Source organism: Rhinolophus sinicus, linkage group LG16 (assembly GCF_036562045.2).
Source record: "Rhinolophus sinicus isolate RSC01 linkage group LG16, ASM3656204v1, whole genome shotgun sequence".
In the NCBI taxonomy this organism is placed as follows: Eukaryota; Metazoa; Chordata; class Mammalia; order Chiroptera; family Rhinolophidae; genus Rhinolophus; species Rhinolophus sinicus.
Genome location: NC_133765.1, coordinates 38,113,531 through 38,132,754, shown reverse-complemented (window position 1 = coordinate 38,132,754; position 19,224 = coordinate 38,113,531). Strand labels below are relative to the sequence as shown.

The 19,224-nt window shown below is 48.3% G+C and overlaps 1 long non-coding RNA gene across 1 annotated transcript; it reads right to left on the bottom strand.

Annotated features, from left to right (window-relative positions):
* Positions 1 to 13,768: 13,768 nt before the first annotated feature.
* LOC141569197 (uncharacterized) lies at positions 13,769 to 19,212 on the bottom strand. Its single transcript, XR_012492656.1, has 3 exons — positions 18,949 to 19,212; positions 17,878 to 17,971; positions 13,769 to 15,148 (listed from the first exon to the last, which is right to left on the bottom strand). It is a non-coding gene; the product is annotated as an uncharacterized LOC141569197 (long non-coding RNA).
* Between the last annotated feature and the right edge of the window lie 12 nt (positions 19,213 to 19,224).

Sequence of the window (19,224 nt, the reverse complement as noted above, 5' to 3'; positions counted from 1 at the left end):
CATTCACAATTAAAGAATTTATGAGAAAAGGCAAAACTTGAAGATGGGAGTAATTTAGGACCAAAAAAAATGGCCTCAAAAAGGTTTGCACTTTTTAAAAAGTGAAAGGCACAATTTGGAATACAATACGAACTTGAGCCTTTCCAGAAAAGATTTACTATGTTGGTGAAAAAGCTGTCCTGCAATGTGCCCAGCAGATGGCACAATAAAACAAGAAATAGATCTTTGGCCGCCTCAGCCGCAGGGGAGAAAAATACCAAGAAAGGACGTTAGAAGGTAGGAGTAACAGTTCTCCCTCTGTGGTTATTTTTCTCTGCATGCCTCACCTTGTAATTGCTAAAGATACAACGCTTTTGTGAAACATCCCAGGAGTGTCTTGGGGTGTGTGATGTGTGAAATCTTGGTTTCTAAAGACATAAAACGTTGTAATACAGAGAGCAAGATGCAGGTACCCTCATTCTTCTGAAGGTGCAAACAGGACTTCTCACAAAGCTCACCTAGAATTTAAAAAGAAAAGCCACAGAGAGAAATTGGGGGAACATTGTTAAGAGTTTCCATATTGACAGTGGGACCAGAAGGCTAGTGGCTTCAGTTACTGGAGGCAACAATGTATCTGCCTCTGGAAACTGAAAAATGAATGGATGCAGTTCATCCTTCCATCAGTGGATCCTGAGGGGGCTAATCGGTCACTGCAGGGGAGCAGAGTGCTTGGAGGGAGGGGCGGTGGGGAGACGCCCATGGAAGGGCGCCGCCGGAAGGATGGGCTCTGCAGGGAGCGGTGGGGACCGCTTGGCTGAAGGGCTGTGGTCAGAGCCGGCGGGGTGTTCAGGAACTACCAGTACTTTGGTACAGCAGGAGTGACAGGGACATGTAGGCAGTGGCAGGTGATGACATTGACGGGACAGACCAGGTTGTAGAAGTTGAGAGACAATAAAAACCACACATCAGACTGCAGAATGCACCCCACTGGGAGCTGTGCGTAAAATACACTCTCTTTCTTGTTGCTGATGGAAGGCCCAGTGTGGGGGCAGAGCCCCAGAAAGCAGTCTGCAGGCTCTCGGCCTCACATAGACAGGTACTGGCTCAGGTAGTAAATGGCCATCAACTGTGATGGGATGGCCATCAGCTGTTGCTAGTTGGCCGTCAGCTGGAACCAGTGAGCCATTGGCCACTAATATAACTGCTGTGGCTACGCTAGCAGAGAGAGGGAGAGAAGAGAGAAAGAATGGGGCTAGCAAGAAGATGGCGGCTGGGCTGGCAAGCGTGGATGGCGGTTTGCGGACAGTGTGGATCCAGCCTCCAGTGAGAGTATAGTGCCGCCAGAGAGAATATAGTGGTATGACTCCCCTACCTATGGCTCCGTGGGTGTTCCTTTTTGGCCTCACCGTGTCCTGCGTTCTTGTGTGGGGAGCGGGAGCAGAGACCCCGCAGGCCTCCCTGCACGACAAATGGCGCAGCGAGCAGGGTCTCCCGCATGACACCCGGGCACCAACAGGGATGCAGTCAGAGCTGGCTGGTCACCAAAGAGGGGTAGACGCAGGGACTGTGACAAACAGTGTCGCCAGTGCCTACCTGACAGAGTCCGTGACTCTGGGTCCTAGCCCGTCCTTACCCAGAGGAATAAGGTCCAGATTTGCTGGGTCTCACATTATTTCATTGTGACTATTTGTTTCATGGCGGTGGAATCTATATAACATAAAATCAGAATTCAGTTAGGGACACATCCAGTTGGGACAAATATGCAGCCTGCCTTGGTATCTGTCCAGGGTAAGTATTTCGAGGGAAACAAGTGCTCTAAAATAAGTGTTCTTGTTGTACATGTCCACCAATTATTGAGCTCTATTATGACCAAAGCGGAACGTCCCTGAAATCTGTGTTACTTTCTATGTTAGTAGAAATTGTCACGACGCTTCTGCATCAGTGTTGTGGAAAGGATGCACGTGAGAGAGTACCTTGAAAAATATCATTCAGAAAAAGGTTCATGTTAGTCTGGCGACAATAATAAAACCACGTACATGTGATTAGATTTGTCGGTGGAAGTTTCAGTTTCCCCTTACGTTGAATAACACAGTTACTCTGGCTCCCTGACTGGAACTCGCCTGAAATATCCGTCTTTTGGAACTCGCTGAGCATCTGAAATGATTGGTAGCAGACGTAGAAGTGATTTGGATTGTGTGTCAACCTGTATTATTATTTAGGTATCCGTGCCTTTGAAACCTCAGCCATCTTTAGTTCAGTTCTTTATAGTCAGAGAGCAAAGATCAAACACTTGGAGTCTTTTGCTACAAAATGACAAGAAGTTATACTGAGCCCTGCCACATGGTGTGTCACTGGGATATTATGAGCACGTGCCTGCGGTTGGAGTCTTCTTCCTGCTCTGATAGGTAGGATGATGGAGAAATGTGCGGAAAACGTGACTTGGAGACCCCAGGTACGGTGTGAGCGGCAGAGCTGGCCCTTTGCATGACAGACCTTGCAGTGATGACGTGAGGTCAGTAGTTTGTGCCCTCTTGAAATCCGGCAGCTCTGGTTCCCGCCTGGCGTGGAAACACACACTCACATGAGTGTGTGCCATTCTCCACCCACTATCGGGAGGCTCTTGATCTAGCCCTGGGGCTGTACCCTGCTGGGGACTAGACTGACCACACTGGGGACTTTTGTAGCTGAGCCCCCAGCCAGACCCAGGGACACCGTTAGCCTTGCTGTGTGGGAGGGGCAGTGGGAGGTGGCACGGAAGGGGTGTGCAGGCACGTTTGCGTGTGAGAACACAGTGGGCACCAGTTGTCTGTTCCTTCAGGCTGGCTTGAGTGAGGGCTGGTAGGTCAGGGAGGCTGGCAAACCCCCCTCACCCCCCAAAGCACTACCACTTGCTGCTGCTGTTAGTATCTCACAGAAATAGTGGTTCGTTCAATGTCCGTTGAATGAATAAATGCTGAAATACATGTCTATGGCTCTGTGACCTTGAACAAGGGAGGTGGTCCATCTGCCTGAGTTACAGGTAGATCAAGTTACAGGTACTCGGTTTTATGTATTTTAATGGACACAGGACCTTATTCAGGTGATAAGTGAGGATGCATATGGGGAAATGTTGTTGTGTTAAATTTTGTTGACGAGAACCTGGGATCACGACGTCTTAATTGGTTGTAGTTTACCTTTGTGCTTCAAGGGGTGTTTCTGATGCAAAGCACTGTGTGAATGAGATTGCAGGGACCGATGTAACCTGCTTAGGAGAGAAAACTGTCCCCAAACAGATGGCACGTTGCATTGCATGTCAACTGCTCACAGTACGTCACCTGCATCTGTTTCAGTCGGACTCTATTTGTAAACTCATCATTGGCAGTTATCCTGGTGCCCAAGCCCTGATGGCACAGGTGAATTTAATCACACACCGAAAGAACAATTCAAACAAATTCTTCAAGAACTTTTACCAAAAAAAAAAAACGTAAGAAGAAACATTTCCCAATTTTTTTATGAAGCCAACATAACACTGATAGCAAGGCCCGTCAAAGCCATCACAAGGAAAGAAAATGACAGACCAATATTCTTTATGAATATGGGTGCAAAAATCTGCAACAAAAATACCAACAAACCAAATCCCAGGCACCTGAAAAAAGATGACACCCCACGACCAAGTGGGATTTATCCGAGAATGCCAGGTGAACTTAACATCCGCAAATCAATGAATGTGGCGCACCCGGCCCGTAGCTTAAAGGACCCAGACACTTGGGCCTCATAATAGATGCAGAAAACGCATTTGACACAATTCAGTGTCCTTTCAAGGTCAAACACGCAACAAACTAGCAACGGAAGGGGCACTTCTTCAGTCTGATGAAGGCAACCTAGGAAAACCCCCAGCTGATGTTCTATCTCCTGGTGAAAGGCTGAGGAGGAACGAGGCAGGGATGTCTGCTCTTGCCAGTTCTGTTCAGAAGTGTGTCAGAGGGTGTAGCTACAGTAATTACACAAGAAAATGAAACAAAAAGGGTCCAGCTTGGAAAGAAAGCAGTAAAGCGATCTCTATTGCAGATGATAGAATCATGTTTCTGATAAGGGAATGGCATCTGGACGATGTGAAGGACTTCTACAACTCAATAATAAAAAGACAAGCCGCTTGGAAGGGGCCAAGGATCTGAACAGCGAAGCAAGATACAGAGATGGCCAATAAGCAAATGAAGAGACGCTCGGTGCCATCAGTTGCCCAGGAAAGTCAACTCAAAACCACAATGACATCCCACGGGGGCGATTACAGTAAGAAAGCCATGTGTTTAACGAGGACATGGGGAAATCAGCCTCCTCATAACTGCTGATGGGAATATACAGGCTACAGCTGCTTTGGGAAAGAGTCTGGGCTTCTCAATAGCTTACCTGTAGAGGTACCATGTGGCCCAGCAATTCCACTCCTAGGTCTGCACCCAAGAGAAATGGAAACATATCCACACAACAATCTGTGCAGGAATCTGCATAACAGCATTACTCGCAGTACTCAGAAAGTGGAAACACCCCAAACACCCATCCACGGATACACAGATAAACGCAATGTGGTCTGTCCACACGAGGGGATGTGACACAGAATGAAGCACTGACACCTGCTCCTTCCGTGATGTGTGACAGGAAGTTAAAACACGATGCTCAGTGAGAGTATCCAGTCACGAGGGCCCGTGTGAAATGTCCAGGATGGGCCCGTCTCCAGGGACAGAAAGGAGGTGCCGACTGCGAGAGGCTTGCAGGGTGCAGTGAAACGGGGAGCGAGCGTTATGTGTACGGGGCTCCTTCTGCGGGTGGTGAAAGTGTTGTGAAATTGTGGTGACGCTTGCGCCGGTCTGCAGATATACTAAAACCATTGAGTCGTGCACTAAATGGTGAGTTGTGTGACGCCAGTAAAACTGTGCGGGAGAGGAAGGAGACGATGCAGAGAGGTGCTTGCACACTGGCTGGCACACTCCACACTCTCAGTAAAGGGTAGCCGTGGACGTGAGGCACACAACCACCACCGTTACCCTCCAGCAAAAGCCCTATTTGATCGATGATGTAAGTTTGGAGGAAACCGACATTTTTATAAAATGTAATTTTTTCCATCCAGAAGAAAGGTATGTCACTCAGTCATGGGTTCTCCTGGAGTTCACTGAGGTCCTACAGGTTGGATCGTGTCACTGCTCGTCTGGAAATCCTTCAGTGTGGTCAGCCATCACCCACATTGCCAGGCCCAGTGTCTATTGTCATCAGCTGCAGCTTCAAAGATGCCTCCACTGTTTTCATCCTCGCTGTCATCATGCTATATAGTTTTTATTGGACGTCTAAGCAGTTTAATAACGTTATTCATTCAGTCCTCACCACCCTGCAAGGTAAACACTGTTCCGGTCCCTCCTTTACAGGTGCAGAAAATGAGTCTGGTGGACGTTCATGTAACGTGTCCACAGAGTCAGCAGTTGGCAGACTCCAGGCCCCGGTCTCTGTGGCCCAAAGCTTGTGCTTCTAGCTGGTGAGCAAGGCAGCTTTTAGAGTCTGCACATGTGTTTGCATTTACCTGCTCACAATAATACACACATACTTCAATCCACAGTAAGTCAAGACATTACAGCCACGTCCACACACTTCTCGATGTAACAGTTGATGGGTGTGATGGTCTGTGTGAGTCTATGTACAAAGAAAAGATAGTTACAGATTCATATAATGTTAACTGAGGTCGCTTCAGGGCTCCTTGCTTTCCAGGACAAAAGGCTGGATTTGGGGTTTGGGACAGTTTTATTTTATTTTTTAAAGGCAGAGAACACTTTTGATGTGTGTGATGCCATCCTGAAGAAAACATACCACTACATGAAAATGGAAGCTAATAACATGAGTTTTGTAGATACCGGTCCGATTTTTACCACACTCACACACACAGCTCCTGATAGGGTCTTCGAGTGTTTCCAAACCCACCTCATTCACTCTCATCTCGATTCTTCTTTCTTTCATACACCCATCCCTTTGCTTCCTCGAGGAGATTTGCGTAGTAAATGAAGGAAATTATTCCTAAACACTAAACTGATAACAGTTAAGAATTAGATCACTGACAGTTCTGTCTGAATTTGACTTTATTAATTCGCTCTAAAGATAAGTGAGTGTGAGTCAGCCTCTAACTAAAAAGTATAAAGAACATGCATGTGTCATTAAAACGGGGCTAAGTGGAAACACCAGAAATGACCGTTACCGGGAGGATATTTGAATACAGTATGGGTTGTGGGTAGTAATCTATAGAGCCGCTACAAAATTGCACGCAGGTCTATGTCTCTTGGCAGCAAAAAAAGTGCACCATTCGTGGTTACTGGTAAAAGCTACTTGCAAACTAGCCGGAGTCACATGACCTCCGTTTAGTAGCCGTTTCCTCCCCGCCCCCCCTTCTGCTGCTTCTCTGCTCCTCTGCTCTCTCCTTTTTCTCTTCTGCACTCTTTCCCTCCACATATTTACACCTATATCCTGTGTGTGTGAGTGTGTGTGTGTGGTGTGCGGGGTGTGTGTGTGTGTGAGACGTGTGTGAGACGTGTGCATGTTCGTGAGTGTCAGTGTGAGTGAGTGTGTCAGTGTGAGTGTGTGTCAGTGTGAGTGTGTGGGTGTGAGTGTGTCAGTGTGAGTGAGTGTGTGTCAGTGTGAGTGTGTGTCAGTGTGTGTGTGTCAGTGTGAGTGTGAGTGTGTATCAGTGTGAGTGTGTGTGTCAGTGTGTCAGTGTGTGTGTCAGTGTGTCAGTGTGTGTGTCAGTGTGTCAGTGTGAGTGTGTGTGGTTGTGTGTGTGTGTGAGTGTGTCAGTGTGAGTGTGTGTGTCAGTGTGAGTGTGAGTGTGTGTCAGTGTGAGTGTGTGTGTCAGTGTGTGTGTGTGTGTGTGTGTGTCCTGTGCATGGTGTACAGATCTGGAAAGATCAACACTCTGGAGAGCCGCAGTCATTATTTTTATTTCTACCTTATGCATTTTTGTATCATTGGCGTTTTGGTGGACCTACATTCTTTTCAAAATAATAAAAACAGCAGCTTATTTCCATTAAAAAACCGTCAGACAACATATGCGATTGACGTGGGTTGGCCCTGGCCGATCAAAGGTTTCCCTTGTGTTTCAGTTCTCGTCGTAAAGGCCAGGCACTGGTGCCACAAAATCAAAAGCTCGGTGGCGCTTTGAAAGGATGACATTTAGCACGTCGGCACTGGGCTCAGGAAGAGGTTATGGAACTTCTCAGCCATAATTTTTATTGCTCCAATATCAATATAGATGAATATTTCATCAAAACAGAGCGCAGTTATGCAAGACGTGCTCTTGCCTGATTAGCCCGCTCTTGCCCTGGGCACTTTCCCCACAGTGGGGAACTTTATTATGTGGCAGCCTGCCGCGCTCTCCTGGGGTCAGGGGGTTAAAGCTACAGGAATATGATTTCAGGATCATCTGAGCTCAGCTTGGTCAGAAAGATAAACAGAGGGGCTACCAAAGCCTTTGCACAACATTATTTCAATGCACTGCCTTGGGAGTGTGGCGAGAGGACCAGGACCCACCGGTTTAATCAGAACCAAACCTGTGAATACCAGTATCCCTTTCATGAAACATTAGGGATTTTCAACGTGCCCCCCCCCCAACCTTCCATGGTTACATTTACAGATGTGAGTTATTTTTAGTTTGCATTCGTTCAGTGTTGTCTCCTCCTGGCCACACCCCAATCCATGCAACGCTACAGATGAAAACAAACGTGTGTGGCTGTTGCTCTTCTTGAGCTTCTCATTTGTCACGGCGCTGGGGCAAACAGTGACAGCCCCAATTTTCCTTGAGGGAATTAGGGATGGCCATGCGCTTTGGGGGCAGGGAGACTGCCTCCATACATAACAAGCAGGCCAGGGGCGGCCGGGTGGCTCAGGTGGTTAGAGCGCGAGCTCCCAACAACAAGGTTGCCGGTTCAATTCCCACATGGGATGGTGGGCTGTGCCCCCTGCAACTAAAGACTGAAAAACAGCGACTGGACTTGGAGCTGAGCTGCGCCCTCCACAACTAGATTGAAGGACAATGACTTGGAGCTGATGGGCCCTGGAGAAACACACTGTTCCCCAGTATTCCCCAATAAAATGTATTTTTTTTTTAAAAAGGTAGAGTCTGTTCTCCACCCTTTAAAAAAAAAATATATATAACAAGCAGGCCCATTTTACTTCAATGTTATACTCCTGTGGGGTGACTGCGACGAGAACTAAACCCACCTCCACCGCCAGTTGTCTTCTTAGCTCCTTTGCCATCTGTGTGACATGAACACACATTTCCTTATGGGACCTGGCTGGTTCCAAAGAGACCCGCCGTCAGTGCTGGGGGCGGGGGCCGGGGGGCCAGGGGGGTGGGGGACAGGGGCAGGGGGGGGCAGGGGGGCAGGATGCGTGCACAGCTTGGTATTGAGGGGCCTGGCCTGGTGATAGTCAGAAACAAAGTCGTTTTGAAGCTAAAAGTTCCAGAAAAGGTTGTGACATGCCATTTTGTATAAAATTCTCCCCCCAAATCCACATGTCACTGTTCCTGGTCCTATGTGAGGAGAAGCAGCCCATGCTTATTTGGGAAGGTTCAGCTTTGAGCTTTGTTTTCTGATAACCTGTGTGTGTGCATGTGTGTGTGTGTGTGTGTGTGTGTGTGTCTGTCTGTGAGTATGCGTGTGTATGCGTGTCTGTGAGTATGCGTGTGTGTGTCTGTGAGTATGCGTGTGTGTGCGTGTGTGTGTCTGTGAGTATGCGTGTGTGTGTGTGCGTGTTTACTTTTTCTCCATTTGGCTCCCTTCCCCATCATCTCTAGTCGTTGCAATAAACCATTTCCCTTACATGCCGTCTCTAAATGGAAACAGAACAAAGAAAACAGGACAGGAGAAATCAGGGAATTTTCCAAAGCCACATTTGATGTACGAGTACAAACAGGAAAGAGAGGCCTGGGGAGGCCGGAATCGCTTGGCAGACAACTGTGAATGCACGTCGTCAGTAGCTCTCGGGAGAGAGCCCTCAGTGAACTTGCAGAGGGAGAACACGCAGGAGAGCCCAGGGTGTGAGAAAACGCTGCGTCTCCCTCGCAGCTCTAAGTTACGTGTGTGACGAGCAGAATCGAGTGAGTCTCTGATCTGCGCAGCGTTCCCAGGAGGGGCGAGCTCAGACAGAGGAACGGACTTTTGAAAGAGTCTGAGCGCTGCCTCTCCATCTGGTTTTCAAGATGTGCAGACTTGCTAACTGGATCAGGCCGAAAGCCCCTCAAGCTGCTCAGAGTCGGGTGGGCAGTAATTTCAGGTGCCAGTGTCTTCATAGGCTCCCAAAGTTTTGACACAGCCTGGTCCTACATAAGCAAAGCCAGACGTGTAACCGGGCCAGGCTGGCACTCGGGTGTCAGCTGTTACGTGGAAGACCCATGACACTGTCACTCGATTTTTATGGGGCTGGATGTTTGTGAAATATGTTCTAGAAGATCCTGAACAAGAAACAAACATTTCTGGTGAAAGCAAATGGTGTAAAAACGAGAGGGGATAAGGAACAGGACGGGAGAGCACTCTCATGACACTCTTGGACCTGAACTTCCTGCTTCTTCCAAAGGATGCACTTGAAACGAGCGTCCTTACTCCCTGACTGACAGATGGAAAACCAGAGCGCGTTATTATGTTTTTTTCTAGGAGGGCGTGACGCTCTGAGTCTCCGCTCCTCTCCAGAACTCCTAAGGTGACTTTGACCTCAATGACGATCAATCGTTAGCAGCCCTGTATTGACTAATGAATGAAAAGAAAAAACCACACACACACACAACAAAACACTGGGTAAATCTGGAACGTGGCAAACCAAATGAAGACCAAAGTGGGTTCAATTTTGCAAAACAAGGTTAGGCGCTCCTGGCATGGAATACGCTTTTCAAGTTAAATACTTGACAAGATGGGTAATAAGTGCCACTTCTCTCCTGCGTCATTATATTTTAAATCATTTCATTCCCCGAGGAGCACACAGGGTGAGTCGTGTCATTACCTTAGGTATTCCTTAAGTGTCAGATTTTTAAGTGCTGTGGCTTAACCTTTTTAATGCTGTGGGACTTTGTTCCCAGCCAGCGAAGTCCTTTTTCTTTGCTCTCTGTTTTCTTCTCCTTCGCAGGCAGCTGCTGGCCTGGAGCCCTTCTCATAAAGAGCAGGAAGAACCTGAACCCACAGGCAGGATTAAAGGGCTGATCGAAACCTTAGATCTCAGCTTTAAAGTTGTCATGTACAGTGAATTTGGTTATATGGAAAAGGAAACAGTAATTGTTGAAGTATGTTTTCTTAAGCTACAGAATTATTTCTGAAATGCCTGCCTTTAATCCGCAGACCAGCTCGTGGTTGAGAAAATACCGTCTCAAAGCTCAGGGCGAATCTGAGCACCTGAACCACTGGCTCTTGGAGCAACATTTTTGTCTTTTTTTTGGTCAAAAAAATAAAAGGGTGACTGGCATTGGAGGATAAGGTTTGACAGGCTGCTTTTTCTGGCTACTGTCATTCTGGTGCTGTGGTTTTGGGCTTCTGGGATCGTTCAGTTCCCCATGCTTCTTACTTAAAACTTGAGACAGTGCCCTGGTTTTTCAAAAAGGCACCTGTGAGTTCCCTGGGGCTAGACAAGTAATCTATGTGAGGGCTTGGAGTGGAGGCAGCAGGATTTGTCATCAGTAATCAAGACAGACGGTCTCCCACCCCCACCTTTCATGCCCCACCCCCACCACCAAGTTCACGGATCATGTGGTGAGAAGGTGGGTTTCAGGACTCCCAGAGGTCTGGATTTGAATTCCGACTTTGCTGCTTCCCAGATCTGAGCCCTCGAGTGGTTTCTTCAACGTTCTAAGCCTTGATTTGCTGCTTGGGAATATTGGATTCCTAAGGCGACCCTTGATACCTGAAGTACGCATATGACACACAGTCTGCACCTGGTGTGAGCTCTGCCCTGTTGGTCTTGATGTCGTCTCAGCATCTCAGCGTGACCCACAGGGTGCTGAGGTCTCTGGAGAGATGCAGGGCAAAGGCTACAGAGCAGTCTCCCCGCAATCAGCTCTGTGTTGTCTACTTCCGATGTGCAACTGACGGCTACTTTTCTAAAATGCGATGCAAACGGACTCCCAGGAACGTGAAATGAAAACAAAGATGTACAATCTACAAGTTCAACTTTAAAAACGAGAGTCGACAAACAGCACCATCTAGTTGCAACGGTGCTGACTCCCAATTCCTGTACCCATCTCTGGCCAGCAAATTCTGGGTGCTGCCAGCACCCAGGAAGCCGACCCACGGGGGTTATTCCTACTCTTTCACAAATCAGGAGACAGGCAGAGAGGTCATGTAATTCGCCGTCGGTCATGTAGCAAGTGGTCAGGCCAGGATTCGTGCTCAGGCAGCTGGAATTCACGGCTAAGCACAGAGTAGGATGCTGCTGAGGGGCCTGGGGCCAGGTTTTGAATCATAGCACCCACCACGACTATTCCAGGGGCAGAGACTCGAGGCGCTGGTTAGGGATGTGCAGTGACAGGGGCCAGAGCAGTGGTGGCAGAGGGGCTGGGAAGAAGGAATGAGAGAAGGTCCCTCTGGAGTTCCAATCTCCAAACTCGAAAACTCATTAGTTTATACACATAGAAAATGATGAAATGCTTCCCCATTAGTCGTACAAATCAGCCTGACCCTGATTCCCAAACTAACAGTTCAAGAAAGAAAACAGAGATGATTCCCCTTTACAATGAGCAATCTCTACATCCTAAACAACATGCCAGAAAATCGGATTCAGCACTATGCTGGAGGACAATGCACCCTGGCCAGTTAGGGCTTCTTTGGATAAGGCGAGGATAGCTTATTTCGAAACTCGCGTATTTCGAAACTCATTGATAGGATTCATCACATGAAATGGTGAGAGAAGGAAAACCACTGGAACATGCTGGGGAGGCATTTGCTAAGACACAAGCAAACGAGGGCTAGAAGGGCACGGCCTCGGCGTGACAACAGACCTGCACCTCACACCAGCACCAAACTCCGTCCTCACAGTGAGAAGCAGAGGCATCGACATCAGGACCGGAATCAAAGGTCTCAAATGTTCAGTGCTCATGCTGAGGAACGTGCTAGGTAATTCAAGAAGACAAGCGATAGAAAGTAGAGCTACAAATAGCAAAAAAGGAAGAGACTAAAATAAATAAAAAATATGTGAGAAGAAACCCTAAAACGTTGCCAATGGCTATAAAAATAGATGGAGAGAAATATATATTCTTGGACAAGAATACTGAGTATTGCAAAGGCATCATTTTTTTTTTTAAGGAAAATATTTAATTCAATTCCATGGTTTGGATTTTGGGACTAGATGAAAATGATTCTCACCTGCACAGAGAAGGATAATCCTGCCACCCAGGTGTGCCGGTCGCTGCTGACACTCAGCTGCACACCCAGAACACAGCATCCTCGGACCCTGGCTCAGCCCGGCGCTCACCTCCCGCAGGCTGTGAGGCAGCCCGGGCTGTACCTTGCCCAACTTCCGTGGGCAGTTACACACGTAAGACCTTCTTCCTTCAGAAAGGAATCGGTCTCTCCCAGATGGGCCTGTTCTATCTCTGGCAGGCAGACCTCACAGCCAGGGTCACAGGACACTTTTCCAGTAACGAGTGTGACAGAAAGGAGTGGCCCATGGGATGTTTGTGGGATTGGTCCCTCAGAGAAGAATATCCAAGAGGACACCAGCAGTGCTGGGTCATTACACCCAAAGGAATGGCAGGAAGATGGTTTCAGGCGAGCAGGGGCTCTGGAGGGATGAAGACATGGTGGGGACAGGGTGGAAAATGCCAGCGGACGGAACCAAGCATCTTCCTTTATGATTCCTGTTTTTAGAACTAATTTTAATTTAGGAGTATTACTAGAGTGCTGAGCTGAGCCCGGCACACTCACGTGTTGCTGCTCTGTAGATAAAAATGAAAAAAGTCACTCACCCCAATACGGGTCGTCTCTGTCACTCGTACTGAGAAAAAAAAGTCAATGACAATCTGTATCAATCAGGGTCCCAGCAGGAAAAGGAATTTCTTTCCGATGGTTCACTGGGAGATACTTTACACAAAGGATTCCCTACAAGGACGGGCAGTATGAAAGGAGAAAACACGAGAAATGGGGGCACCAAGGGGCAAGTGACAGCAGGCGTGTCACCACCCCAGGCCTGAAGGGACATGAGGAGGAGACAGGCAGGGCCAAGTGAGCTGAGCCCTGGAGGTGGGCTCGGTCAGTGGGAACGGCAGGTGGGCAGGGAGCAGCCACTGCCACTGCCCGGGAGGGAGTGGGAAGGAGCACCCCAGCCCCTCGCCTTCTGCCCTCTGATTTCTGGCTGCTGCCCCCTGACTGAGCCCAACTCAGGAGCAGCCAGTGAGGGAGCCTGGGTGATGCTGCCCTGTGGGTAAGTCATGTGCCCCCAGCACCGTGTCCACACACATCTCAGGAGGGGCCGTATTTGGGAATAGAGTCTTTTCAGATGTGCTTAGTGGGGAATCTGGAGATGAAGCCATCCTGGGTTTAGGTGGGTCCGCAAGTCCGGTGAGAGACACATGGAGAAAAAGGCCACGTGAAGACAGAGGCAGAGATGGGAGTGCTGTGTCCACAAGCCCAGGGACGCCACGGGCTACCGAGAGCCCCAGGAGCCTGGGGGGGCAGGAAGGAGCGTCCCCTGAACTCTGTGGGGGGGGGGGGGCATGGCCCTGCCCACACCTGGATGTCAGATGTCTGGCTCCAGACGCTGAGAGGAAAAACTTGAAAGAGAATTGAATAGCCAAAGAGTGGAAACAACCCAAATGGTCATCAGTGGACAAATGAATAAAAAAATATGGTATATCTACCAAAATGGATTGTTGTTCAGCCATCAAAAGGGAGGAATTGCTGGCATGTGCTACAACACGGGGGAACCTGGAAAATGTTACGCTCAGTGGAAGAAGCCGTGCGCAAAAGGCCACTTATTGTAGGATTGCATTTACGTGAAATGTCTCGCTAGGCACATCCGTGAAGTCAGAAAACAGGTTGATGGACGCCGAGGTCTGGGGAGGGGCAGTGATGCCTGATGGGTACGTCGATTCCTTCTGTGCTGAGGAAAATGTTCTAAAATTATGTATTGGAGATGGTTGCACAATCACGTGACTATACGAAACCCCACTGAACTGCAGACTTTTAAAGCATGGATTTTACTGCATGAGAGGGATTGCTCGATACATTTATTTTAAAAAATTCCATGTCTTTGAAAATAATATATTTTCTTGTGAGCTTGCCAAGATCTTTGTAAAAAAAAAATCTATATTTTAATAAAGCCATTTTGAGGTCTTGACATTTCTCATGCGAATCAACGCATGTTACTGTCACATTGCCATGTAGTTTATATTCTTCTAAGCAGATCACTCGTGGTTTTTTCCTGTCGGGTGTCCCCAGCAGGGGTGGGGGCTCTGTTTTGCACTATGGTCAAATTTCTTCATGTTACATTTACAGAAACATAACAAATTCTTTTTACATCGATGATCCTGTCATACTGGTCTTTGTTTCCTACCCTCTTTTAAACACACTCTGCTATCTCAACTTTTTGAAAATCACCTCTCAGCAATGACAGAAAGCATTTTTGTTTGTAAATATCAAAGGCTCCTTTTTAAAATGTTTATGCTCCTCACACCTATCAATCCTGTTTAATACCCCTGGTTCAGAAGGAATCAATTGGTATAGTGTGATCTATAACGTCACTTCGCATAATAAGGAATTGATTTCTGAGGTTCCGTAGAACGGGAGAGAACGTTTGTCACCACCGATAGCTATTTATCAAAGGAACATAAATAAAAATAAAAACTGCGTGCTCTATAAATGCATGCCTCATTAATGACTGGAAAGAAATTTCCGGGATAGGATTCTGTTTTCTCAAGCCTAGAATATTTAAAGCTCCACGTCACAATGGAGTTTCATTTATAAGGATACTTCAATGTGAAAATATCCATGGGTGGTTTTAGGGGGAAAGATGTCGTATATTCCTAAACCCCTGACATTGCATTGTGTCGGGCACTTAGCTTTGCCGGTGGCACGAGGAAGCCGGACCGCGTGGCTCTGGGGCCCTGACTGGGGCCCTGACTGACGCTCTGGAGTCCCTTGTTCCTGAAGCTGGTGCGATGTGGGACCGTCCCGTCTGGCTCCACCTGAAAGATGGGCTTCATTCCAGTAAAAGGACGTGTCTTCCACGCTCCCTTCACTGTCCGTGTGATGGTGGTCACTGTGATGTCATTTACAGTCCAACTTGGGACCTTTGGAGAATGAGGGGGGGTGTCCCCAGTGACACCGGGATGGTTCCGGGCACACGGGAAGGATGCCACCCCAGGCCTGGGGGCACCTCCCTGTCAGAAGCACCGTCTCCGTGTCAGGTCATCTGATAGGCGCTCAGCGTGATGCTAACTCCTGGCAGATGTTACGTTTCCTCTACTCCCTGTGACAACGTGCTCATCTCTCCCTAAGGTGAGGACACGTCACGTAACTGTCGGCAGAACCCCACCCCCACCGGCCACGGCCCCACACTCCGATCCCCTCCTCGTTGGCCTCTGCTCTCTCTCTCCTGTGTAACCATCCTTCTCCTCAGGGTCACCCAAAGTTGGGGCTCCTCACGGCTTGGACCTAGACCACCCCACCCCACGTTCCCACCTCACCCATCCCCTTGGCTCCACTGAACACCCTGTGTGGATACCTGACACATTTGCGTCTCTAGTCTACACCTCTCCTCTGGTGGCCAGGTCACCGAATGTCTGTCTGCTTCCTGATGTCTCGTTTGTGGGTTGAGTCTATCAGCTGTCTTAACCTCTTTATAAAAGAACGGCGTTTCCCTCCAGGTTCACTTAATTCGTGAAGCTAGTGTGGACTCTGACAGCTATAGCTGGGATGGGACGGCACAGCAGCTGTCCACTCACATTCCTGATTGTTCTGCAGGATAGAGTTAGTTATTCTGAAGCTCCGTAAAAGTGTCAGTACATTGCGAGGCCATAGACTCTTTCTGTCTTATGTATCATCGCTTCAGAAAAATGCACGAATAATATGTTTCCTACTTATTCCAAACTATGGATTTAGTGTTCCGCAGCAGTGTTAGCATAGCAGGAACAACAGTAGCATTTTTAACGGCCCTCCTCCCTAATTTAGAACGCAGAACATTTTGAAACCGTCCAATTGTTTTTCGTAAGAACTGGCTCCAAGTTATTTCTCTGAAGTGGGTGATGGTGTTGTCAGCTAATCTTCAGGGAACGGCCTGGCTTCTATGGGTCAGGCCTAGTTGGCTCTCAGGCGAGCACATTTCAAATTAAATTATTGGTTTCAGATTCATCCTTAGGGTCCAGGGAAGGTTGGCAGCATTTCCTTGTTTACCCTCCAAAGTGGTGTGTTTGCTATCTGCCCCCGCCCCCACCCTCACCTCTGTGTCCTTGTCTCAAGAGACAGATGCTGGCAAAAAGCAGCAGTGAGAGGACAGCAGGAGGGCTCCTCGAGTGCCAGCCGTCTGGTCTGGGCGTGTGAACGTGGAGGTGAAAGGGCAGCCTGCAGCTGGACAGGAAATGTCTTTCTCTTCCCCTGTCCTGCTTCCAGGGCTGAATAGCTGAATAAACGGGGGCGGGGGAGGGAAGAGGGGTGTTGGTGGCAGGGCAGATTCCCACAAAGCCAGGTGCACCATTGAAACTGGCGGAGACGCAGGCCTGCGGGCGTGGGGAAAGCTCTGTGTGCCACTGTGACCACGCCCGGTACCTGTGTTTCTCCCACTTGATAGATGAGGAAACTGAGGCCTAGGAATGCTGTATAGGAAGCTCAAGAACATGTGGGTGCACGTCAGAGCAGAATTTTGACCCAGGCTGCATATAATATGTAATGATAGAGCTACGTTATTGTATTATGATCTGATCTATTATTATATATGGTGTAGGTTAATCTACACTGCATGACATACACCCTATAGTTTGTAGACTCTATAACTTGTGCACATGATTTTAAAATAATGACAAATTATTGGTACTAGTTTCAGTGAATTTTAAATATATTTCATTTTTATGAAGAAAATTTAACCGATTAACAAAAGTCTAAGCACATGAAGACCAATGAAACTGAAAACATATCAGACGTCAGCTCTACCTCTTTGTAAGACTCGAGACTTATGATCAGTCGTGATCAAGAGGTTTTAAATGCTTTGCATTACGTGAGCCCCATGAACATGGCTTTTAAAATAGTTCTATTCACACACACAAGACCCGACTTAACTACATTTCCTTACTACTCATCCTGAAAGATTTGTAAACCACAGTTATCTCCAAAGAGAGAGACAAATCCAGAAACAATGAGGAGCGAGTTCATTGTTTACCTTCAAAAGTTTGGTTTGTCTTCATCGAGACATACGTGCTGCTTTACAAGTCACCCACTGAATAAGACACACACCTGCCTTACTTTGCTTTCTCGTTGACCTTCGTTGCAACCTTCCAGAGGTTGTGAGTTTCAGGGGACACAACGTCCTTCTGCAAGGAAGACGCTGCACACCGGTTTGGGGTAAGATACAAATGAGCTCCGTCGCATTCTGGGGCAGAATGCATGCACGGGTGGCAGGAGTCCACATCTTTTGTCCTGAGTGGTGCAAAGTGGGGACCCAGTGGGCGGGGCCATAAGAAGCCCCGCCCACCTGCCCTGGCCCCGGACTTGCGACTCCAGTCTTTGTGACCCTGCCCTTCGCTCTCCGGCTTGTCCACTACCTCAGGGGGTCCTGACACAGGCCTCCTTTTCTTATTTCTAAGACTTTTTTAGCTGGGAGTGTGTTTGAAAGCGCTTCAGAACAGGGTGGGGAACCACCGTGTCTCTCATGAAATGTATCGCTTTGTTAACCCCCCTCCGGAGAGGACAGTCCCCTCAATACCTGGGGGGCAGCCGGTGACTCTTCACGCTCCACTGTGACCTCACAGGCTCCCAGCAGCTACTCCAGCGCGGGCGGGGTCCTGGTCCCAACTCAGCTGTTGAGAGCAAAGTTGAGGGAGGAAGGAAAGCAGTGATTCGTTTCATCCTTAACTGGGTCTCTCCACGAAGGTGATGTTGAACCTTTTTTCTAGACAGCTGGACTTAAAAGAGCTCTATATAGTGCCCCAAAGTCGACATGAAGTGTGTTTTTGAGAAATCATCTCACCATTAAAAAAAAAAAAGACTTCCCAAAATGCGTTTGGGGGTTTTTAGCTCACAATGCTGAGGTTATAATGAGTGAGGAAGGGAACTGGCTCCATTCCGCAAGCTCTCGTGGTGTTTGAGCCAGGAGACACGGAAAGCAAGGGGCCTGAGTCTTTTCCCCCAAGATTGTACTATAAAATGCTTCAAACCTATGGAAAAATGGGAAGAATCTTAGAGAGAACGCGGATGGCTCACACCCTAGATGCTCTATCTGCTGGGTTTTCTGTCCCTCTGTCTGTCCAGCCCTCTGCCCACCAATCCATCTTCATTTTGTGATGCCAGGGGCCTCCCTGGAGCTGCCAGCTGCCCCCTCCCTCTCAGGGAGGGCATTTGCCGATACATCTCCTTGGGGCCTGTTTAAGTAGCATAAAGGGGCCAGATGTCCCAGCGGCTGGAAGAGGGTGACTTTGCTTCCCCGTCACTGGCTAGCTGCTGTCCCCTGTCTTGACGCCTGCCATTTCATCATAAAGGCTCCTTCACCCAGCCCTGGACGCTGCTAATATTAATGCATATAGATCTTATCAGCCAGCCAGAAGTAAACCAGGCTTGCCCTGGGTCAGACTCGAAGGCAGCTCTAGAAACTCTAAGCTTTGTAAAAAGGGTGTCTTCTGCGTCCATATAATGCACTCAAATGCACAAACCTCCAGTGCTCAATTCATTGAAATTTTATGTCTGCACGCATTCAGATAGCCACCACCCAACCAGGTAGCAAATATCTCCAGCACACAGGGGGTCCCTTGGGCCCCATCCCACAAGGGGAATCACTAACCTGACTTCTGAAAGCCTGGATTCGTTCTGCCTGCCCTCCAACAGCACATAAATGGATCCAAACATGACGCAGCTTTTGTGTCTGGCGTCGGCACTGTTGAGTGAATGCATGTTGCGGCACTGGCTCGATCCTTTAAGTAAGGAAACATTAAACCATAAAATAAGCTCCAGGAAGACCCACGGAATTCTGACTTGTCCATGATGTCCACGTGGATGCCTTTTGTCTTTTCTGACCCTGTCCACCAAGGTCAAGGGGGAAAGACACTGCCACTGTACG